This window comes from Bos javanicus, chromosome 9 (assembly GCF_032452875.1).
Source record: "Bos javanicus breed banteng chromosome 9, ARS-OSU_banteng_1.0, whole genome shotgun sequence".
NCBI classification, from domain to species: Eukaryota; Metazoa; Chordata; class Mammalia; order Artiodactyla; family Bovidae; genus Bos; species Bos javanicus.
In genome coordinates this window covers 50,595,840-50,621,418 of record NC_083876.1, presented here as the reverse complement: position 1 = coordinate 50,621,418, position 25,579 = coordinate 50,595,840, and the positions used below count along the sequence as shown (strand labels likewise).

At 42.1% G+C, this 25,579-nt stretch overlaps 1 long non-coding RNA gene across 1 annotated transcript in view; it reads right to left on the bottom strand.

The window, feature by feature from the left end:
* Positions 1–9,980: 9,980 nt before the first annotated feature.
* Positions 9,981–25,579, bottom strand: part of LOC133254425 (uncharacterized) — a 39,382-nt gene continuing 23,783 nt past the window's right edge. Inside the window, exons 2-3 of the long non-coding RNA XR_009738668.1 lie at positions 20,367–20,475; positions 9,981–10,168 (exon numbers count right to left, since the gene is read on the bottom strand). This is a non-coding gene — a long non-coding RNA (uncharacterized LOC133254425). The remainder of the gene's footprint in view (positions 10,169–20,366; positions 20,476–25,579) is intronic.

Genomic DNA, 25,579 nt, shown 5'->3' with positions numbered 1-25,579 from the left:
TTCTGCCCCCTTTTCTGTTTTTCTTCTTTTTCACACACACACTACTTTTCCAACAGAAATTCGTCTTGTTCCAAAATCAACACAACTACTTCTCTTTGTGTTCAACCCCAGTGCATTTTCATAGCCATTCCTGAAATAATATCCTAAAACGACAACTTGCTGCTGTAGGACAAAGGCACAGCATAAAAAGAAAATGAGGACTGAGCGCTCTTGAAAATTTCAGATGTCTGCTGAAGTAAGCCATCTATGCATCTTAGTCAAGCGCAGAGCTCCCCCTAATGGCCAGACCAGGAAGCGGGGGTGGGGGAAGGGAGCACCGGAAGTTTTATACTGTCCTGTATTTCGTTCAAAACAAAACAAGCCAGTTCTCAAATGCTAATCTTGTTCAGGATAATCTTGCCTTCCTTTTACTCTTTCACCTCTACCCACACAGCCCTACACCGTGCCCAGCAGGCTTGATCGGCGTTATAATCTCACTTGTCAAGGTCACCTGGCAATGACCGGGTGCCCCCCACCTCCCCTACCCCCCATCCCCCTTACCCCCACACCCCGTCCACCAATAAGGCTAGTGCCTGGGGCGCCGTGAAGAGCTTTCACATCGAACCAGGCTCTGAAGGCGGCTCCTTGTCATAAGTGCCAGACTGTCACGGTGGACTCTGGGGACCTGTTTGAAAAATTATGTTTTTGGTCCTGAATTAAAGGATTGCATTTCTCCTGAAGGCCAGCTGTTGGCTGACTCCAGTGCCAAGAAGACACTCTTCGAAGTGTCCTCCTGTGTTCCTTTAAACCGGAGCTAATCCTCTGGTTGAGAAGCAGCCAGCAAGTCTCTCACAGGGGTTTGCTTGCTCACTGATAGGGAGGACCCTGGTATCTGCTCTGCTCAGGAACACCTTGAGAACCTGGAACACGCAGAGCTCTCCCAACCCGGGACGATGGCTGTTTCCACATCAAAGGAAAATGAGTGTCATTTACTGAAGATGACAGAAGCCTCCGAGTCACTCAAAGTCTCATCCCAAGCAGAAGAAATGAGGCTATGGCCCCCAGCCAACCCTTCTTGGCCTTCATCCTCCTTTAGACTTGACTCCAGTCAGGTCTGAGGGACCTGAGTCCTGCCCCAGCAACCCCACATCCCGTGCTCCGTGACTGGGTGTTATCCACAGGCCCCTTCTCCACTCAGCTCCTCATAGAACATTTAAAACAGTCACCTGCTTCCAGACTCGCCTCCAGTATACAACACCAGGAAGGCACAAATCCTGAGGTACAAACTAGAGGCCAATGAGCCTGACCACATCAGGTTGGCCAGGAAGGCCATGCCGTGTTTCCAGAAATTCTGAAAGAATGATCAACATTTTAAAAATCAGGATATTTCAGACATTGAATGTGAAAGTGATAGTCGCTCAGTCACGTCGGACTCTTTGCAACCCCATGGACTGTAACCTGCCAGGCTCCTCTGTCCATGGAATTCTCCAGGCAAGAATACCGGAGTGGGTAGCCATTCCCTTCTCCAGGGTATCTTCCCGACCCAGGGATCAAACCCTGGTCTTCTGCATTGGAGACAGATTCTTTACTGTCTGAGCCACCATTAATCTTTCTTAAAAGGAAGGCAAATGGCTGCCTGGACCCCAGGCCTACGCACTCACAGGTGCCAAGCCTCAGCTGGGTACCTGCTCCTGTCCAGCCCTCCCCAGTCAGCAGTCCATTCACAAGCTACTGGTCTGGCCCCTGAGGCACTGTGTTTGCAACTATGAATTAATCAGATATATAACACATTAACACAGATTAGTTTATTTGGCATCTCTCCCAGGTAACATCTTAACCCAGCTAAAATGCCTAAGAAGTGGTTCTAATGAAATCTGATCATGGGAGGGTCAAGGCGGGTGGAAATATCCTGGCTTCACAAGGCTTTTCAGCACCCTTCCAGTTTCTCAGTGACAGTTGCATGTATGCCACAGCTCCAGCATAGGATCCACTTTGTACTATCTGGTTGATTTGCTCAAATTAGTTCCACAGGAGAACAAATAATAGAGAGCATAGAGTAACCTTACATCTCTTTTGGAACAAAGCAGTCCATGCATAAATAAATACAAATTTTTGAGATGGGCCTGAAAATAAACTCAGGTACAGGTCCTAAAAGAAATCCAAATAATTCATTCGTGTCTTTTTTTGTGTTTTCCTTCCAATTGGTTTTTAAAGGAATTCACATTCATGGAATAAACTCAAAGATGTTGTCTTCAGGCAAATGCTGTGCTTTCAGCTAAGAAAAAGAATCTGGGCAGGCCAGGAGTTAACAGAATGTCAGTCACTGGGTTCAAGGACAGACAGCCAAGTTAAAATTTTCAGAGTAAGAAGAATTTTGAAAATTATGTTGGAAGAGAAACTGCAAGACTACTGTTCTATGTTTTGGGTTTTTTTAAATAAGGGTTTGGTTGGGTGGATTTATTTACTCAGTCAATAGAAATAAAGAGGTAAATACATAGATATGTACTGTGTAGGAAATATAAGTCCTACTTAAGAAGCTATGGCCTGTGGAATCTACCAAAATGTATTGTATCCCTATAAGTCTCCAGCCCAGAACTCAGCACCCTAGGGATCAGCTTAAATACTCAGTGCCTGACTGTGTCCATGAAGCCAGGCTTCTCAGCCTATTATTAGTCTACAGCTTGTCCTATTTTACCTGAAGGACTTTTCCAATTAGAATGTTGTAATCGGAAGTTAATCAGGCAGAACATTCATAATATTGTCTATAATTTTACCAGAAAAAAATATATTTATTCTAGATATTAGATTTTTTTCAGTCTCTCTACTTTTCACAGCTTTATAGCACTGAGTTTTGACTTTTTAAGTTAAATGCAAATTTTTAAAATAGTAAAATGCTATAAAATATTTTTTCATAAAAAATACTAGAAAGGCATTTTTTATTTTTTAAATACTTTTTTTGAATCCTCATCTTGGGTAAAACCTTCATTTTATCAGAATATTTTTTGTAATTTTATCCAAAATAGGTGAAAACACTAAAAATTGTTCATTAGAAATGTAATTTTTTAAAAGGTTGAATAATTCAGCTTCTACACTTTCCAAGACAGTTATGGCATATATAATGAGCACTCATAGTTATAAAAGAAATCTTAAAAACACTTAAAGAGAGTAAAATCTTTGACAATACCAGAAACTTACAATGAGTGTCTACTCAACACTCATTTCACAGATGAAGAAGCTGAAGCAGTGTATGCTAGAGTGAATTGTCTAAAAAGTTACTCCTCTTCTTAGAAGTAAAACCAGGGATAATTTCCGGTCTATGATGCCCATCATTCCAGGCATCCTTCTTTGATTAGTGAGTGAAGATTCAACCATGTTGAATGTTCTACACTAAGTTAAGGTGACCAGGAGAGTTAATAAAGCAAATATGCGCCCCCCCGCCCTCGACAATGAATCCTGGTCCTTCTTATAATAAGAATTCACTGACCAAACCCAACATCATTCTAGAAACAGGAACACTTGTTTACCCAACTGATATTTATTGCCATACTTACCAGCATGCACAGGGCCCTTGACTAGGATCTGAAAGAATGACCAAAAAATGTAAAATTCTTCCCTCCCCTCCTGAAGCTTACAATCCTTAAAGCTTACTTCTCATTAAAGGAAATAAGAAGTAATGTGCTAAATAATTAGTAAACATTGCAAAAAATCACAGCGAAGCACAGGTAGGACAAAGTGTCACAGACTTAACTAAAGAATAAGGCCAAATGAAGATAGGGTGGATCAGAAATGCCCTTCAGCCAAGGGGGAGCTTGCCTTAGATGCTATTAAACCCTGAAGGTGACACCAGTTGGGTCATATGGACCCTCACTGGGGCCCTAGCCTGGACAGAGACCCTCTTTTTCAGCCAGGGAGTTTCTTTTCAACCTTCTGAGTCAAACAGCCAAAAAATGAAACCAAAGCTAAGATCAAGCAGGGCAAGATTTATTCAAGGACCAGAGCATAGAGAAGCGGGAACTTAGTTCAGAAAATCAAGTTCTCAGCCAGAGTGCAATTAAGGCAAGGTTTTAAAGGCAAGGTTAATGAAAGGGAGGCAAATGTATTGGATTTCTGGGAATAGGCACAGTTCTTCCTGAAACTGGGGTGCCACCTCTTTTCTGCCTTTGTATGGTCCTTTGGCATCTGGGTCAGGAGGGGGTCAAACCCTCATGGCATGGCGGGGAGAGATCTTACTATTACAGTGAGATGGTAATGGGCTGCAGGGCAACCTCTGTCCTGCTTCTGAAGCTGAACCCAGCTTGCACCAACTTTCTTCTGGTTAGATTCTCTGATTCTTGTGCTGTGAACAGAATGGAGGATCTGGCTAGTTGTGGTTTTCTGCAAGTTTCCCCAGGGGGAGGGGCAGGGGTACAGTTTGGGGGCAATAGCCTTGGTCACAAAGGGATGCCAGGGTGAGAGGGAGCAGGAATAAGAAGGGAGGGAAAAGCTGACCTTCAAAAGGCCCCCCTGTGCCATAAAAATATCTTTGATGAATCTGCTTTATCCCTTAAATTCACCACTGTAAACAACTGCAGGTTCTTAACAGAACCATAAAACAACTCCTAACCTTGACCCTTAGCGGTCTCTGGTCTTCTTGTCACCTCTGCTCCCCTGCATACACAGAAAGCAGTGCGCTCATAGCCCCATTAGGTACCAGTCAGGCCTCTGAGTATTAACAGAGCATAGAACTGTGAGACTGGTAGCATGTTTTCTGGTAAAGTTTAGTGCTCAGATCCAAATTAGTGTTCCTGGTTATAGACAACTGTCCAGTTACCCTTGGGGCTGGGGGAGAGGCTTGATTTATAGGAGAGCCCCTCCCTTGGAAAGCCGCTTTGGTCCCTCTGCACTGGCACAGAGGAACCTGTGGAACCTCCACTGTGGTGTCTGGGTCCCCCTGGGCCAACTCCACAGCCCCTTGCAAAGGAAAATGGCACCATTCAGTGATACCTGACCATGTGACAGGCCCTGCGTCTGTACAAGCTCACTTAATCCTCAAAGCAACACTGCAAGGTGAATCTCATCCTCTTTGTTTACCACCTACAGAAACAAGGCTCTTGGATATATACACTACCATGTGTAAACTAGACAGCTAGTGGGAAGCTGCTGTACAGCATGGGGAACTCAGCTTGGTGCTCTGTGATGACCTAGAAGGGTGGGATGGGGCAGGGGGTGGAAGGGAGGTTCAAAGAGGGAGGTGATATATGTATATAGCTGAGTCACTTCATTGTATAACAGAAACTAACACAACATTGTAAAGCAATTATACACCAATCTTAAAAATAATTTTAAAATGAAAATTGAAAAAATAAACAAGTCTCTCAGAGCTAGAGTAATCAGCCCAGTGTTGCACCAGAAGTGAGTGTTAAGGCTGGAATGTGAGGTCAGGTGGCCCTGAGCACCAAGGCCCAGGCTTTGCACAAGCATCACAGTCTCCCTGGGGATCCCTCAAGGTGGAAAGGCAGCTAGAGCAGCCCCTTTATGTCAGAGCTCGGCCCTTCACTAAAAGGGAAGGGGACTGGTGTCAGTGAGTGGCTGAGTGATTTAGGAGTTGAGATTCCTGCTGATTCCAGTGACAGCTGGACCCAGACCAGGCCTGACACACTGTGAAGTCTTGAAGGTGAGACCTATGTCATTGTTCAGCCCCCTGTGGCACTTGGGGCGGACATTTCTGGTCCATTTACCAACTTCAGTAGTTGTACAAGATAATGACTCATCTCCCAAAATGTATTTTTTTGTATACTTATATATTACATAATCCTTTCAACTTGCCTTTTTCTTGTTTCTCTTTTTTTACTGGAATGGGACAAAATGAAAGCATTAGTTGTTCAGTCATATCCAACTCTTTGCAACCACATGGACTGTAGCCTGCCAGGCTCCTCTGTCCATAGAATTCTCCAGATAAAAATTCTAGTGCGGGTAGGCATTACCTTCCGGACCCAGGGATCCAACTCGGATCTCCTACATTGAAGGCAAATTCTTCACCATCTGAGCCACCAGTGATGGAATGGGACAAGATGATGGTAACTGGCTGAAATCTGACTTCAAGACCACTGTCCAGAAGGTCGCATCTGGTGTTACAGGTGCTGTAAACAAGTAGTGCCTGGCAATTTCTGGCGTAATAGAGCTGTGTGGTAGAAGGCAGGGCACATCAGTCATTTATAGAGTCTGTCCTGAGCAGAACGTTCTTTCTTTCCTTGGGATGGATCTGTGAATTCAATATGGCTTCTGGTTCAAGCTTTCCTGGCCACTCCTCACTGTCACCAGGCAGATGCTGTGGACACCAGCGCACAGTCTGATATCAGAGCAATCTCATGGTAAAGGGGAAACTGCCATCACAACAGAACTTTCCTTGTTCTGTGTACTTTTAGATCAGTTTCTTCCTTTCTCCCAAATCCATCACAAAGGAAATGAAAGTCCATGTATTATGAAAGAGATAACAACAATATTCTACAGATTAAAAACTAATTTAAAAAAATGATGACAAACTAGTTACAGCTTAACTTTCCTCACAGAGATACATGTGAAAACTTACAAAGTCTGACCCTCAACTGTGCCCCCTTTATGTTTCTAAAATCCTACTCATAAAAATCTCTGAAGACCGAGACCCCGTGTAGGTATAGTTACTGCTATTTCAGATACAACCTGTAATAAAGTTAATCAGGCACACATTTAACAACATACATGTGGTGATTGTTATGGCACTGCATCGTAATTGGACATTAAGACTAAATGGTTCACATAAATTATAGAAAAATGGAAAATCCACATTACTCCTTCCTCAATACCACTGGTTCCTAAATGCCTGGGTGCAGACCACCTGTGTCCACATCACAGGGGAGGGCTTTTGAAATTATAAATCCCTGATCCCCCACCCTACCCCCAGAGAGTGGGTACACTCAGCACACTTGGCCTACAGAGACGCTTTTCACCACACCAAGACTGTCAAGTTCAAATGTCTCCACAAACAAGGCAAGTAAATTTGTGTACAGGACCATGTCCTTTAACCAAAGCAGTTGTGTGTCTGCTAAGTATTTCTTCCCAAAGGCATTTCCATTAAGAACATCTGTAGTACTCTGAGCCACCTCTGCCATCCCTCCTTCACTTCTTACCCCTAGAAAACAAGTCTGTGTACTGAATTGAAGCTGACAGTTTGCATCCTCCATGGACTATACCACAGTGCCCGTATCTTAAGAATTTACTCTTCTTGGTACATGAAGCAGAGATGATATACACGAAAAGGATCTTCTGCTGTATATGCCCATGCCCTTCACTTGCTGCAGCTAATTCTAAATCATTGTTAACTACACACATTCATTCATTTCTTCATTCAGTAAGTTCTTACTGGGCATCTAATATATTTCAGGCACCTGCCTCAACACTGGAAACACAAAAATTAAAGAAGACAAGTAGCTCACAGTTTGGAGGGCTAGATTTCAGAGTGATTCTGATGGTCACAATGGCATGAAAATATTCCTTTAAATCCAAGTGCAAGAACTGATTTCTCACCGTCCAAAAGCTGAGGATACAGATCTCTCAGAGAACCTATTTTGAAGGGTCTCCCTGCCACACTCCCATTCCCCACCTCCCGCAACCCCATCTCCCACATCCCAACGTCAACAGAGGACAGGCCGACATCTGAAGCTCCGTGGCTCTCTGAAGCAGACATTACCTCATGCTACATGGCTCTCTTGTTCACAGTGGCACTAGGAGAAATGGGGCTTCCAGGACATTCCATCCTGCCAGCCATCTGATGATGTATTTGAAATGCCTGTTTCTGGGCTGTCTAATGAATGACATTTATAAGGTGTCCTTCTCTTCCCCGAATCAAAAGATACTGAAATTTCTTTTATCTTATGCTCTCCCAGCCCGTGTTCAGTGTATATATGGCCGAAATCTTGAGCAAGTCACTCAATTCCATTTCTGTGCTCACTGTTTCGCTACAGAAATGCAAACTCCCCTGGGTAATTCCAAGCAGTTTCTTTACCCAGAGATCATCTCTGGCCACAGAGCAGCTCAGCTGCAACCTGCGTTGTGTGCACTGCATAATACTGTAACATTTTCAGAGTCAGGGAAGATTTATTCAGTGATCAACTGCCTCAGCATCCTGAATCACTCCAGAGACAGTCTGTTAAAGAGGGGACCAAGAGGGAGCTGAAAATGTAAGCAAGAAGTGAAATAATCCTCTTTCCCTTTTAACCCCTTAAGCCCTGATAAGGAAATAACATTCATTTTTTTTATATGCATAGTGGAAAATTTCTAAAAGTAAATACCTCAAATTATGGAATGCTTCCCTGGAGGAGAGCATGTCAACCCCACTCCAGTATTCTTGCCTGGAGAATCCCACAGACAGAGGAGCCTGGCAGGCTACAGTTCATGGGGTCACAAAGAGTCGAAAACAACTAAAGTGACTTAGCATGCATGCATTCATGGAGTGCTTATCTGTAGAAGGTAAAATTAAAGGTGATATTTATTGTCTTCTTTTTTCATAATATATACTCTCTACAATAAACTTTAATTCTATAGTAAGAAAAATATTTTAAGGTACATACACTATTCTTCAAAAAGATCTTCCAAGAGAAAAAAAAAAAAAAACAACACATCATTAGCTATCTTAGGAACTAGGTCAGAATTTGGAAGACTAGTACACTATTTACCAAAACAATTAGAGTGATTACATATAACCAAACAGTAAAGGCTTCCAGAGCTTTTAATATTTGAAATCAATATAAGCCAGGAATTGCTAATAATTTTTACTTAACACTACACACTAGACAAAAGCTGCTTCAACTTTTTTTTCCCAATTTGCTTAGAAATTCAGAATGAAAGACGTCCTCAGAGGGTGAAAAAAACTAAAGTGTCATGTCCATAACTCTAAGACCCTTCAAAGTGAATATCTAATCTGCCCTGCGAACTCTATGACAGGGATGAGCAAAAGTGGCCTGGTTGCTAATTGAATGAAAGCCAAAAGGGCAGATGATGGAATTCTCCACCTATCCCAGTCTATCTACTTTTTGGATCACACAGGTTTGCTGAAGGAAAGAGCGAGCCACAACTTGAATGATCTTTGAACTCAAGATCAAGGTGAAATAGATCTCTTAGAAGTACGGGCACATCTTCCTTCTGATGGCCTACAGTCAGTCTGTACTGTGCACAACTACTTCTACAGAATTCAGTTTGTTAAAGAAAGCAAATTTACTTGGTAGGTCAGCTGGGGCATTTGCTTACGTGATGGCAGGATTTTTCACTTTTTTGTCATTTGACCTCACATGCACACAGCCAAGACCAAAATGAAGCTTAGAATGAACACCAGAAAAGACAGCTACTAATGGACCAGGCTGGGCAAAGAGCAAGCAAAGGGCATTCTGAATAAAGACCACCAACTGACTAAAAGGAAGAGGGTGGATTTCAGATGGTGATAAATCCTTTAAATGAACAGATATCGTCAGACAAACAAGCATATATGAAAAGCCATTACAGTAACACTCATCATAACATCCATGCTAGAAAACAATCATTCACAAATGGCAGATATTGTTCAAACTTGTAATATGAAGGATAATCATTTGTTACTTAAAATTTAAAAAAAAATCTCACTATAAAAAAACAGAAAGAAAGAAAAAAGAACCACTGAATGAGCCTGGGTCCTTATTGTCAACTATAACAGAAATTAAATTTAAACCTATCTATGGATTTCAAATTAATTATTTTCACCAGAGTCATAATAGCAGAAATAACTGACTAGCTTTTATATAGAATAAAACGCACTCTGTTTAATTAATTTGCCATTGGTTTTTACCAGGTAGGCATTAGCCAGTGTTTGGTCTTTAATCATGATGTACATACATCAACTTACTCGGAAAGTTCAAAACATCAAAGTCAAGGTTTAAATTTTTTTCCTGGCAGTTGTTACAAAAAATAAAAATAAAAAAGAGTTGAAAATTTGTTTAAAAATACACACACACACACAATGCAGGTCAACGGGAGAAATCTTCATTTCCAGAGAATTATTTTATTTTGACTGAATATATTCTTTCATCAGTGCAATTTTCTCTTTAACCATCCTGGGAAACACCCTTCCCGCGATGAACAAACTGCAGTATCTCCCGATCTCGACAGCCGCGCCAAGGCCGACACTCAAAAACCATCGTGCCCTCTGAAAAAGGGTTCAGTGAAGATGTGAAAGTTAGATTTGTACATTCACGTGGTTTTAGATTTTTTTTTAATCCCTTTAAAGGTATGTTTCACCCATGTTATCAGATTAACATTATTTTATGTTTTTCTAATCATATCCCATGATGAATTTGAGCACCAATTCAAGATTTTAAAAAAAAAAAAAACTTTTATTAAAGAAAAAACAGGAAAAAATAGAAAGAGAGAAGGAAGGTATTGCTTAAGAAAAACTCACAGAGGGTCCAGCCTCCCTAGCATTTCAAATTCTATCAAATGGTAACATGGAAATGTTTGCCAGAACAATCCACATCCTTCTCTGAAATCATAGGAGGCTGTCACTGATGACAAAAAGGTCCCTCTCTCCCCACCCCTCTCTCTCTCACACACGAAACAAATGAGAGATGTCACCATGAACAATCCCAACGGCTATGCATTTATTCATTTCTAAATGCTATATAATTTCATTTTAAGGACAATTAAATATGCATTTGCATTAATGAATATGTGCTCTTGTGTGATGCGTACAAGCCAGGAAAACTGCAGAGGTTTGCCACCAAATGTACTATCAAATCAGATCAAACTTATGCCTGCAAAGACAGTCTTGATTTTTCTAGATCTTCCTTAGAAATTCCTACTCCATCAAGGTGTAGATGTGGTGTTTTCTTGTGTATTTTCTAATTCTTGTCCAAAGCAAGCTAATTTGGGCACACTTCCTTCTTCTGTTTGCTCAGTTGTGATTCTAACTTCCCTGTAAGCCTGTTAATAAATAATACATTGTCTTGTCAGCTTTAGCAAATATGTGTAGGTTAAAATGTTTCCTCTTCTTTCCATTAGCCCATCTGGCCACCATCTCATCCAGCAACAACACACAGCACTGTGAAACGGCTCTGAGCAGGGTCCTCAACAGAGAGGCACTGCGGCCTTTCACTGTTGGGATGGCAGCATTGGCTGACCCGTGGCATCACCCTCAGTGAAGTGAAAACCATTTCACTAGCTGTCTCTTCAACTGTGACAGGCCTTAGTCAAAAAACCAGTGAGTGTGACCTGCCAATCACAGGAGTGAGAGGCCCAAGGGCCATATGTCACCCGATTCTGCAGCCCCTTCTGACTCGCGGTCTAAGTAATTCCCAGTCAGCAGGCTCCTCTCACCCAAGAGCTGCAGAAACCAGAGTTTTTCCATCTACACTTGTAACATGTTTAGTCACGGACTTGGGTGACTTAAAATGTGAAAATTATTTCCCTTGCAGTATCTGTCATTGGTTGAGATATGTGGTTATTGGTCTGCTAGATCCACAATTCCCCAGAAAAGGGTGTAGATCCAAATCTGAGAGAGGAGCAGAATCTGTGTGGTATTGGTGGTAATTTGCCCATTGGTGGTGCTAGGGGTAAAGAATCTGCTTGCCAATGCAGGAGATGAAGAGATGTGGATTTCATCCCTGGGTTGGGAAGATCTCCTAGAGAAGGGCATGGTAACCCACTCTACTATTCTTGTCTGGAGAATTGTATGGACAGAGGAGCCTGGCGGGCTACAGTCCATGGCGTAGCACAGGGCTGGACATGATGAGCACACACATGCATACTCCAGGGACTGTGGCCTGGGAGCTGGACCACGTGCCTCCGTGCCCGGAAATCAGCCTGTTAGGATGCTAGGCCCCCACTCAGAGTATCAAAGCCTCTCATCATCACTATTCCAGCTCCAAGCCTCAAATGAGAAAATGAAGTAAAAATACAAAAATGTAAAAAGCAATACACTCACATTATTACTGCTTTTACAACCAACAATAATAACCTCAGACTCCACTTTTGCAAGACGGTACCTGCCTGGCATGCTTTTTGCAAACTGAAAGACAATGCCTGGGTTTAAAGAAAACTTGGGCCTTGATCACCAAAGGGATTTTAACAGCTGCTCCCCACACATATTATCCTGCTCCTCAGATTCACCCCTCAATCTGACACCCTAAAACTGTCCACCAAAATCACCTGGAAAGTTTATCAAAATACAGATCACTAGGCCCCCACCTAAGGAGTTTCTGAATCAGCCAACCCAGGGTCAGACCTGAGAACTGCATTTCTAACAAGTTCCTAAGTGATATTGGCCTTGCTGGTCTGGAGACCACTCTTCAAGAATCATGTCTATAAAGAAAAAGAATTCAATTTAGACTTTTATAAAGAGGTATGGGACATATAAAAATAAGTGAGTTATATGAAGGAAATGTTGGTGATGGGAAGAAGGGAATCCCAAATGATTATATTAAAGAATTACCAGCCTGCTGTCATATATATATATATATATATATGACAATATGACAGATATATACAGATCCAGCAATTTTAATCTCATTCAGGGATGAGCTCACACAGAGGCTCTAAGTGATTCAGTTATTGGCCCAGTGTCATGGGGCTTGTTCAGCACTAACAGACTAGAACTGAAATTCAGTTCTGCTCCATTCTATGCTTTCCAGTGCAAAACATTGTCAGCAGTTAGGATCTTCACTGTTTTCAACACAGAAAGACATTTCACATTTGATCTCTTTAAGGAAAAGTGGTGCTCAGGTAGCCGACTGTAGTCACTTATGTTCAAATGGGAAGACAGAAGAGGAAGCCTCAAGAGATAAAATATGATCCAGAGATGTGCACATAGGTTTTCACAGAACAGCTAATTTATTAACCAGGTTAGGTGACTTAGTAGTCGGCCTGGCATTGATATTTAAACTCTTTCTTCGCTGTTTCAACTCCACCATCCAGGAGGTTCTGGAGGAACTTGATTCCCTATTTGATTTTTAGCAGCATCTGCCTTCACCACACGTTCCAGTTTGACTTGTCCTGGCAGAGATGAAGTCTGCATTTGCCCTGGAAGCCCGAGCCAGTTCCCAGGACAGCATGGAAACTACCATTCTCTTTTTAGGAACATCTCCACTTTAGGACTGCCTGGTAAACTGACCAGCTGCCACCTACTGCTGTTAAATCCCCTCTATTCTGGCCTAAGAGCACAGACCCTTTCCTCTCCCATTCATTGTGAAGATTTTGAAGAAGAGGGAAGAGGGGAGACCATTGTAACTGGGAGCTTGCGGATGGAGCCCTTCAGATGGAGGATGAAGGAAATAGACGCACATGAATTTGTTTTGAATTTAAAAACAATTAGAGGACAGGGGGCTCTTCCTAATATTATTCATTTAGTTGAGATCTTATTGTCCCGTGCCTTAATAGGCCCTTGATAAGTGTATTTTGAATTGGCTGAATTTTAATGACATATTCAGTTTGGATATTACTTCATTTCCTCGTCTGAAAGGAGAGGGTAAGAATCCACAGACATAAATGGAGATGTGGTGAATTTATTCAGGAGTCTGAATGAATTCCTTTCTGGCAGCGTACATAGATATGTATTGTGAAATAGCATCTATATTAGTAGGGAGACAGTTCTAGAAAGATCTAGAAATAAGCATTTCTATGTATCTCCAATTAAGTCATTGCTACGGGTACCAGTAATGAAAACAATAATGCTGTCAGACTACTGTTTGGTTAGTAGAGATTTGCTATAGAATTGTTTACCTTTGTCTCACTGGACAGTTCCAGCTATAGAAGTACTGAGTTTTAAGCTTTTTTTAAATTCACCCTTTGGTCTTAGGAAAGATAGGAAGGTAAGGACGGGAGCCATCATGTGCTGGTAAATGTTGAACAACCAGCTCTCTGGGGATGGAGGTCGGGGGGCCTGACTTGTCATGTTTGCCAATTTCTGTGGTGTAAACAGTCTGCCATGGTCAGTTCAAAGCTGCCAGCAATTTAACAACTGACTTGCAAAATCCCTGACAAAAGTGGCTCTCAAGTGTGACACCACCACCACAGGGAGGAAACCACAGGTAGCAAAAGTGTCAGGATCTTCCGAAAAAATGTTGGGGTGAGAAGGGGGAAAAACTGTTCTATGAGTCAGGTAACCTGAATTACAGTTATTTGCAAACAGCCAGATAGGTAAACAGATCTGTTACACACAGAGCCAACTGAAAATGACACAGTGGACTGGACACGGAAAAAGTCCCTGGCGATTAGTTCACAAAGACTGAAGAGATGTCTCAGTTGTCCACGATCCTACCATAACATTGGCATGGATTGGTCGAAAGGTCAGGGTCTTCCAATCCCATGATTGCACAAATTCCACTCGTACACCAGTTTATCTCACCAAGCACCGTATGATTCAGGCACCTATGCTACCAAGACCTAAAGGGACAGTGTGGTATGATAAAAAGCACTAACCTAGGCTGAAAAGTCGGAAAGACCCAAATATGGTCTCTGTTACTCATTGAATGACTTTGGGAAAATCATGTTAACTTTTCTAAATTCCATTTGGCCAAATCTATAAAGTAAATAATTCCCTAAAGTTCCTTACAGCTCTAAGATCCTAGGCTTCCAAATGGAATTTTTTTTGTTGAGTTTGAAACTATGCCCACTGCAAAGTAGTGGTGGACATTAAAAACCTGCTTGAACTACAACCCAAGTGTCATTAGGGCTTTAGCACTGGATCTGAGCACACGATTTTGACACAACTGTGAGAACCCAAGTCAGGGACAGTGCATGAAGAGCTCTCCATATCAGCTCCTTGCCTTTTAATAATTTCAGTAATAGAGAAATTAGATTTGTCTCTGAACATCACACCCACCTGCTGCAGCTCCTATTAGTGGCCTGAACCACAGACCATACAAATGCAATGCCTCTCCAGAGTCCACTTCACATGTCTAGGGCTTCCTTGCTACTTAGGATCCACGTGGGTTCTTTATCAGTGCAGACAACAGTCTTCTGCGGCATGACATGCTGATTTTATAAGATCAGCTGGAACAGCATTTTGTTACTCCAATTAAAAATTAAAATCGTTAAATATTCTGTACATATTGCAAATAACACTGTTCCACTCAATAAGTGATCCTTTCTTAAAACTGCTGTGAAGTTTTCCAGAAACTTCTATCTAATGAATTTTGTGTATATGTGTGTGAGAGAGAGACATACTGACAGAGATTCAGTTGTTGGGGATTGGAAAGCAGGTAGAAATAGGGTGTGAAGAGCGAGGTATGTGAGCCTGTGAGTCTATGTGTATATAGATACAGTCACAGAAAAGTGACCAACAAATGATTTTCAAAGAGGATTTGGGTCAGAATTCTAGCTTGCTCTGAACATTCAAACCCAGAGCCTTGATCTAGAGTTTCTCAGGTACTATTAATTTGCGATTTAAAACTGTAATTATTGAAGATTGATGGAGTATCTGGACCTTCCTGATTCAACATCAAACAAATCTCAAATTGATACTACTGAAAAAAATGAATGTAGACACCACATAGTGCATAATGATCAAGATTATGCTCCAACTAGCTAAGTAAAACCACAGAATGAGACAGGATACAAGAACACATAGGCGCTTGCCCGGTGGCTCAGTGGTAAAGAATCTCCCTGCAATGCAGGAGCCACAGAAGACATGGGTTCGATCCCTGGGTCAGGAAGATTCCCTGGAGAGGGCATGGCAATGCACTCTAATATTATTGCCTGGGAAATCCCATGGACAGAAGAGCCTCTTGGCCCATAGGGTCACAAAGAGTCAGGCACCACTGAAGCAGCTTAGCAGGCACAGCACGCACAAGAAAGCATGAGTGAGGGGAGTTGTAGGAAGGTGATATGGCCTCCATATAAAAGAACAGATTGCAAACTAAAATGCCGACTTCGGGGACTGTGTGCCATGTTTGACTTTCCTGGACCAACAACAGCAGAAAAAAAAAAAAAACTCTAGCTTTGAGTCTTTGCGATTATTAATTTTTTTAAGAAAAAGAACTGCATTTAAATCAGGCCCTGAGCAGGTTGGCTGGACGCGCGGAAGCCTCGCTCAGCCCACAGATGTCTGTCTGCGCTGCCACATGGCAGGATCCGGCCGTGGGGGTCTCCGGAGCCCAGCACAGGACCCAGAACTTCTGATTTTGGTGCCGGATCCAAAACTCCCCATCCCTTTCCAGTTCATTTCAAACGCCTATTGTTTGCCATATTTATCTGCCATCACTGCTGTTTGTTAGCAAATGGAGAGAGAACTGCCAGGACTAAATTTCTGCCTGCCCTCAGAATAGTGCAAAGGCGCTACAGGAATTGCACGACAGATGGTCTTTGAATGATATACGGAACCTCTGCCCTTGGGCCCGCTTTGGAGGAGCCGTTTTGGATTGTTGCTCAGAAGAGTGAGAGGCTGTTGTGTGATATGTGATTATTCCATAATAATTTTAATTATTTTGCCTGTTTTCAAACAATAGTCTCAGCCTTTTTTAATTTTTACACTCACTGAGTTGTGACACGAGCATTCTTTTCTCTATGTTAGCAGGGATTAAAATCAAGCCCTGTATCCCTTCCCGTTTTTCAAATAATCCATGTTTAAATAAATTACCTCGGTCTGGAAAACCAAGTTACGTGGCGTCCTCCTGGCATACACACAAGCAAGGAAAAAAAAAAAAATTCCTTATTGTGGTGTCTGGTTTGAGATTGTCGCGGTAACAAGTTTCAAGAAAAGCTTGCTCTTTGCCTCTTTGGAGCAAGGCTCGGGCTAAGGGAACTTCATTGACATGCGTGTGGGGATCCCATCGGATCTGCTCAAAGGTGCAGTCCGAAGCAGTCAGACGGCATCCGATGTGCATGTAAATGAAGCTCCCCAAGTGGGGTGTAGGCTTCTGGAGATGTGGAAAATACGCCATCTCCATCTCTTCCAAATCCAATAGAAACTTCCGAATGTTTTTCTGAAGCAGCAGGAGCCAACGAGAAGCAGATGCTAAACTTTCCAGGCATCTGAATGTATTTCTCTTTACTGGATAGATTTGTTGGCTGTGCACTGGCAGACGGGGTTCGGGGTTAGAACCCAGGCTTTTGGTTTCTCAGCTCAGTGGACAGGCGGCTGTCACCCTGCACATCCCAATGGTTCTGGCACTGGCCTCCAGCATTTACCTAAAGGAGAACGTCACTCTGGTAAATGCCAAGGCTGCCAGGGGCTGTCTCAAAGGATAAAATCCACAGTGACCGTAAACCACAGTTGAATCTGGGAATGAGTTAATATTCATAAGGTGGCCTTTTTACCCAACATAAGAATGTGTGACTTTACCTGGAGGTCGTCGCTTACTTAGGAAATTTTCCCCTCCAGCTGAATTCCATGTCCCCTAATAGGTAGTCCCACCCCTCAGCTGAGAGTCAAATCAAGCTTTGGATTATTTCCAAGCTGATTGTTCTGGCACCTTGGTAATAAGAAAGAAATTCTGCATTGTCCCCTTGGTCTCCAGCTAAGTGATACTGTTACCTCCAAAACAGGAATCTCTGGTGAGTGGGGTTACTAGAAAAGAGAAAACCCAAAACTCTGACCCTGCTGTTTGATAGAGAAATCCCCCGTGGAGTCTTCAGTGCTTCCCAACAACTGTTGTTTTAATCCAATAACAGCAGCTCCTCTAACAGAGAGAAACTCAACTTCACTTAATACCCAAATGAAATTCAGATAACTCCCACTGTGTTGACAAAAAGGATTGGGGAAACGAAATGTCCTCTGCTCTTTCCCAAGGAAGGCATGCCTTTGGTGAGACTCAGACAGCCCACCCTCCCAGAGAACAGCCTTCTTGCTTTCTCCCCGGCAAGGCAGGTGTGCAGAGACGTGCAGTTGTACGGAGCACACATTCTCAGAAAACAAACAAACAAAAAAAGTAAGTTAATGTTTGCCACCTCGAGGAGCCACAACTAGTCTTTTAAGACACGGAGTCTAACAAGGACTTCTCCAGCTTCTAGGGTGTGACTCCTTTTGTAAGAATGCTGTTGCTAACAATTTTCATCACGGATGTGTGATTGAAAGAAGGGCTCTGACAATATCAGCAATCATAGACAATATCCATCTGTGTTCTCTGCCTGTTTGAAATTGCAAAACTCCACTTCAAATGTATTTTTATGTTATCTTCAGTCATTAAGGTCAGGCCCTAGGCAGTGCACTGTACATGTGTGCTCCTGTGTGAGCAGTTGTGTCTGACTCGTTGTGACCCCATGGACTGTAGCCCACCAGGTTCCTCTGTCCATGGAATTTTCCAGACAAGAATACTGCAGTGGGTTGTATTTTCCTACTCCAGGGGATCTTCCCGACCCAAGGATCAAACCATCATCTCTTGTGTCTCCCGCTTTGGTTGGCAGATTCTTTACCACCGTGCCACCTGTGAAGCATATACATTATCTCTAACACTTATAACAACCAGGAAGGTATTTATTGTCCTCTGGATATAATTCAGATGGAAAAAGTGTCTCATGTTGATCGAATGACTTAACAAAGGTAACTCAAAATAAGTAGCCAAGTCAAAATTTGAAATCACTATTTAATTCCAAGGACAATATTCTTTTCATTGATGTATGTATGTCACATATGTGCCGTATCACACATGGTAAATAGCCTTGTGAGATGTAAATATCACCATATTTTGGATTCCTGAGGGAGGAAGTTATGTATACCCTTAGTACCTGACATGCTATGAATTCTAAACAAATACTTAGTCACTGGACTATTCCTTTATAGAAATACAATTCAAAACAAATGTTAGTCTTAATCATTTAGGCTTTATCTGCTATTTCTTTTTGGTCATTTCACATGATATTTACCCTGTGTGTGCTAAGTTACTTAAGGTATATGACACTATCACAAAGCTAGGAATGTGTGTGTGTGTGTGTGTGTGTGTGTGTGTATTTGCATGAGTGCTGAGTCGCTTCAGTCATGTCTGACTCTTTCTGACCCTATGGACTTTAGCCCTCCAGGCTCCTCCGTCCATGGGATTCTCTAGGCAAGAATACTTGAGTGGGTTGCCATGCCCTCCCTCCAGGAGATCATCTCGACCCAGGGGTCTAGCCCACGTCTCTTACGTCTCTTGCACTGGCAGGCAGGTTCTTTACCACTAGGATGTTTACCCAGGATGGACCTAATTTCTGGAAAGTTTCCCTGGTTGAGCCAAAAGGATTCAACCAATCCAGGTTGACATGGAACAATTCCACGCAAGAGCAACTATCAGTACCTATTCCTGAAATAAAATCAACAAAAATCTAATAAATATCCACAACAAACTCAGTTCTTCTGACAAAGAAATATGGTAAATAAATAAATAAAAACAGTGTTCTTAAATATGGAGAGTTCTAATAATTTGATTGACCAAAAAAAAAAAAAAAGAGAGAGACGCTTTATTTGTTGACTCTGCAGGAGAATAAGGGGCAAATGATTCTACCTTCAAATCCCCAACTGCATCTTCTGCATCTTGTTCTTTGTAAGTAAATTTCCGTGTTTTTGTATCTAGCTCACCTGATTTATAAAATGCTATTTTAATATAAACACACATAATAAATATGATTATTTGCTTCAACCAACCACTTGAAGATTCCATTCAAGATCAAAAAATAAATAGGCTATTTATCAATAGCAATCACTGAAAGATTCCATTCAAGATCAAAAAATAAATAGGCTATTTATCAATAGTAAGATGACTATAACTGAAATATACATATATAATTTAAAAGAACAGCTATTCAAATATTAGCCATTTTGCCACGTTTCCTGAGAGCTTTTTTTTTTAACATTAGCAGTCAAAAGAGTGGCAGTCTGTCGGGACCCCAAGACCTCTATGGATGGCAAACTTAACAGTTAAAAGATTGCACAGAGTGCTTTTATTCTGACCCACATGAGAATTAGGCTCAAGCATAAAGGAAAAATAAATGGGAATTAGAGGGCAACTCACAGAGGCATTTCAGTTGGGGAAAAAATACCACCATTAAGTCCCAAATGCAATTTATGAATACAGCATTTGAATTTTTTAATTGTTTTTACCAAAAAAAAAAAATGAGGTTAATGGAATTACATTGGAACCAGCCATTCGATCATGTACAATTTAGCTGACTAACGTCTCTGTACATCCAGTCCTGAGCTCCTGATCATATCTGTAATCTTGCCAAACTTTGAGTCCAATAAGAGAAATCTTTTTCCTTTCTGTTTTTTCTCCCCCTGGGTAGGAATGGAAGAGGCTGGTGATTTCAAGTACTCCATGTTTCACGGTCAACAGGATCAATTTGATACAGCTGCCAGGGACATATGAAGCAGAAAGGGGGCCCTGGAGGTCATCTGTGCTGGTAGTTTTCAAATCAACTAGAGCCACTTTGAAACTACTCACCACATTTGTCCACTCTTCTCTCTCCAATGGCTTAATATGCACTCCACAGGGAACCAGAGAAGAGGAAGTCTTCTTGGATAAGCTGCCAGACAAGTGAGGCTACATATCTCTGAAACAGATAATAAAAGATTATTATTACTATTTCCAATAATAAAATTATTATTTTATATCAGAAACCCATGAACACATATTTCTGTAGGACTATTTTTAATGTTTGCAATAGACAATCAAAGTAGACCTCCCAAAGGCTTTCGCCTGAGACCAAATACCCATGCCCAATCTGTTTTCAAAGTTCTACACATACAGCATTCCTAAGAGTGAAAAGAGATTAGATCCATAGGATGAAAAGAGTCATTCATTTTTTCATTCATTCATTCATCGCATGTTAAATTTCAGATACGTCGAGCAGTGGGAATTCAGTGTCTGTCCTTAAAAACAAATACTATCTAGTGAAGAGAAAAAAATGTGATAACAATTATGGTTCAAAACAAGAGTGGATATGTAACAAAATTTCTGCTGGTTTGACCATCTGTCTGCTTCATCACTGAGACTCCCCACACTGAGCCTCTGAACATTTCCTCTCCTATCAGACACAGCTGTTTTTGCCACTCCCCCAGTGGAATAAAGGTGTCCCCTGCCGCTCTGCCAGAGATACTTCTGTGACCAAAGCAGAGCACACTGCTCCTCCATATTATTATTACCTTTGCCATTTTTCCCTTGTCCAAAGTCTCCTTGGTCAAGGCTGGCCTATAGTCTTGCAGATTAAGAAGATACAACTCACTCCTATTTGTGTTTCACCATGTCATAGACCCTCGGAGAAGGCAATGGCACCCCACTCCAGTACTCTTGCCTGGAAAATCCCATGGATGAAGGAGCCTGGTAGGCTGCAGTCCATGGGGTCGCTAAGAGTCGGACACGACTGAGCGACTTCACTTTCACTTTTCACTTTCCTGCATTGGAGAAGGAAATGGCGACCCACTCCAGTGTTCTTGCCTGGAGAATCCCAGGGATGGGGGAGCCTGGTGGCTACCGTCTATGGGGTCACACAGAGTCAGACACGACTGAAGTGACTTAGCAGCAGCATGTCATAGACCCTAAAGAAATTTTACAGAACTTAGTGAAGTAGTACTTGCAGACCTGTAGGGTTCAGACCCATCAGAATGAAGCCAGCATGAGTTTGGCCAGGAGACAAATCCAAGCCTCCACGAGGCTCCTTGACCTCGCTGGAAGGCCTTGAGCCAGGCTACCTCTCTGGCTGTGCAGACATCACCAGACCTGCCTGAATCTTGAGAAAGGACAGAGTGTGACTTCTTTTCCCAAAAGTTTCCTTAGCCTTAATGGCAGCACATTTCTATGGGGTTTCTCCCAGCAGATCACAGATACATCTTGACAAGTTTGACTCCTACTTGGGCTGTAGTGAGGATAACACCAGTGGAGATGTGGAGGAATGGAGCCCTGAGCCTCAGAGCCCAGGAAGGGCAGCTGGATCTGAAAAGGTCACTGAGGAGATCAGATTTGAAAGATGTGCTGTACTCTATTAGTCAGACCATCACTGTGTGCATTGGAGGATGGAATCTCAGGAAAGTAAAGGAACAAACAATTCAAAGGCTTAGAGGAATGAAAAAAGTACAGTGTGGATGAAAAAAAATACATGCTTGCTTGCTGAAGTACAATATTTGGTGTTAGGAGGAAAGAAGCAAGAGATGAGCCTGGAAATGAGGAAGGGTTTGATCACAGAGTTTTATATGCTACATGAAAGAATCTGTTTTATCCTCTCTTGGGTTTTGTGGGATTTTTTTTTTTTTTTTTTGGCAAACCTTTGAAGATCTGAGCTGGATAATTATTTGATCATATTTACCCAGGGAAAGATCACTGTGTTAATAGTGTAGAAGGTGGTGTTGATGCTAGCTGAAACTACAATACTTTGGCCACCTAATGTAAAGAGCCAACTCATTGGAAAATACCTTGATGCTGGGAAAGACTGGGGGCAGGAGGAGAAGAGGGTGACAGAGGATGAGATGGTTGGATGACATCACCAACTCAATGGACATGAGTTTGAACAAACTCCAAGAGATAGGGAAGGACAGGGAAGCCTGGCATGCTGCAGTCCACGAGGTCGCAAAGAGTCAGACATGACTGAGTGACTAAACAAGACTAGAATAAAAAGAGTCAGGAAGGTCTATTTGGAAGAGGCTCTAATTTTCAGGCAGGAGGCCATGAGATATTGTAGCAGACAGACTACTGAGATGGCCCCAAGATTCCTACCCAAAGGCACCCATGAAACCCCCTTCCCTTGAGTGTGAGAGAGGACTAAAAATATGATGGGTATCACTTTTGTGATATGCCAAAGGTGAAAGAATTGTACAGATGTGATTGAAGTCCCTAATCAGTTGACTGTGAGTCAATCAAAGGAGACACTATCCTGCAGGGAACCAATCTAACCAGGTGAGCCCTCAAAAGAGCATTTAGAGGTCAGAGACTGGAACCATCAGGGATATCCACTTTCTGGCCTTGAGGAAACAAGCCACTCTATTCTGAGCAGGCCTATGAAAGGATCACATGGTGAGGATCTGGAAGAGCCTCTAGGAGATAGGAGGCAGCAAGATAAAATCCTGACCCATATAAACTATGAGATAATAAATGTGTGTTGTCTTTATTGTCTTAATCTTCTAAACATGTGGCAATTTTGTGTAGCAATATGAAAAAAAATACAGATATAGATATCAGGAGGCAAATAAGTAATATATTCAGAAGAAAGACCTGAAAGGAAGTAGAGTGTGAGCTGTGAGTGAAAGAATAACTCGGAAGTTGCTAACTGAGATGGTAGGCAACCAGTTTTATTTTGAACATGTTGAGCTTTCTATAGCTTGCTATATGGCATTCAGGCAGCCAGGTCTAGAATTCAGTTGTATAAAAGGCCCTAATGCCAAAGGAAAGTCAAGAGTTAAGCCCGGTAAATAGACCACATCTGAAGGGTGGGAGCCAAAGTCTGGAGCCCAAGGAGGCAGAGTAACCATGGTGACCAACGAACATGGAGGCTGGGAGCAGGCAGGTGGAAGGGGCCAGAGGAAGCTGCCTGCAGGTCTCTCAGGGACTCCACATATTCACGTGACTGCTCCAGGGGGTCTTGTTCTATGTTGCCATCATCATCATTTTTAAGAAACAAATCAAATCAAGCAGGGCCATGGTTAGATTGTGATCACCAGGGCACATGTAAGGAGAAAGGAAAGAAGAAGACTAAAGATGAAGCTCTCAGATGCATTGATGTTCAGATGACAGGAAGGGGATGGGGAGCTGGCCATGAGACTCAGAAGGAGGGGCCAGGGATGGAGGAGGAGAAGGAGAAACAGCTTTTCCTGAAAAAAAAAAAAAAAACAGGAAAGGGGAAAGATCGTAATGGCCACGTTCAGCACTCTTGAAAGCCACCGTACAAGAGGAGGCCTGAGGACACCCAAGAGGAAACAGTATGAATGAAATTTAATGTGAGCAGAGGTTTAAATTTGAGTCCAGTGGCCACTCTATGGCCAGCTTCTTACTCTCCTCATCTGTAAAATGAGTAAAATACCTGTTGGGCTTCCTGCACAGGGTTAGGAATTCCCCCCTCCCTTCCATTCTGGCTCATAAAGGCTTGAATGTAAAGAAGCCAGTCCTTCCCACCTCCTCCAGCCTGAGGAGACTGGACCTCAATTTCCAACTGCCCTGAACTGCTCTGTCAGGTTCAAGCTAATTCCTTTCTGAAAGGAGAGACATGAAGACAAATATGCTTGTGGACCATCTCTAATTGCCAACAAGTACAAGAAGTCAAATTGTAGACAAAGGGAACTTCACTTCTCTTTATTATTTTTTTAATTTGCATTGGAGTATAGTAGATTTACAATGATGTGTTAGTTTCAGATGTACAACAAACTGAATCAGCTATACATAACCATATATCCACTCCTCTTTAGATTCTTTTCCCATATAGGCCATTAGGAGTACTGAGGAGAGGGAAGCTCACTCCCCTTTAAGGACATGATGCCTATTTGTTTACTTGGCACTTGCTTTATTGGAAAACAGCTGAGAACCCAGGCACACAAAAAAAGACCTCTTACAGCCACCATCTACACCATAGAACCCACCCTCATTAGCTAGCTTTATCAGAAAGGATTTCCTAGGGTTCTTACTTGAGGCCTACTTTTCTTATTTGGAAATTCTAACAGGCTTGGTGATATGGTCCCTAAATAAGCAGCCCAATAAGACCAGAAAATTAAAAGAAGACTGGAAGAGACACATCGATAACAGTAACAAGTGACGGCTGATGGCTTAACAGCAAGAATGGAAACATGGGGGAAATAACTACAGAAAGCAAACGAAAGAAGTAAAAATCACAGCAGTTTAGGATCATTTAGTGCAGAACAAAAACATTCCACATACTACAACAGATCCTGGAGGGCATTGGAGCTCAGCATGGTATAAGCCATCATTAAAAAAAGTTAAATTATACTTGCTAAAGTCTAAAAGGCAGAGACATTCATAATATACAATAAGAGGAGACTTATGGCCTGATCCATTTATTCTTTAGATGTCATTTCTTGAGGAGCAGCTATGTTCCCAGCAATATGCCAGGCACAGAAACATAAAGGAGCAGGAATGAGGTGGTGGCTGGCTTGAGTGGCCCACAGTTACCTGGGAAGCTCAGCTATTCTGAGAAAAATCAGTCTCTGCAAGGTGTCCTTTCCAGAGCCCTTGGAACATTTATTAAAATATCAAGGTTTTTGGAAAACCTGAACAATTCACACTTACCTCATTGGCAAAACCAAGTATGCTTTATCTAAAATGAATTGACTACTTTTGTTGAAAAACAAGAAGAAAATCTGAATATGATTCTCTTAGTCTAATGGCTACCTACCCTATGGTTGTATATAAAAAACATCTTCGGGAGCTGTGATAGTTTTTAACAATAGTCAGGCAGGAGTGCTTTTGTTCACTCAGAGTGCATGTTATTTGTTTTATGTCATTAATGCAAACCCCAAAAGTGTTGATGCTAAAACTAAGAGGTAGCTTAGACCCGGGGTGAAAGAACCTGGCTCTTTCTGATCAGTATCTTGTTCTGGTTTTTGGAATCCCACAAAATAAAATCTAAACCAATGTTTCCAAACTATAGGCAGACCAGTTGTATTAGAATTCCAGACTTCTGGGCCCCACCACAGATCTAGTGGGATAGAATCTCCGTA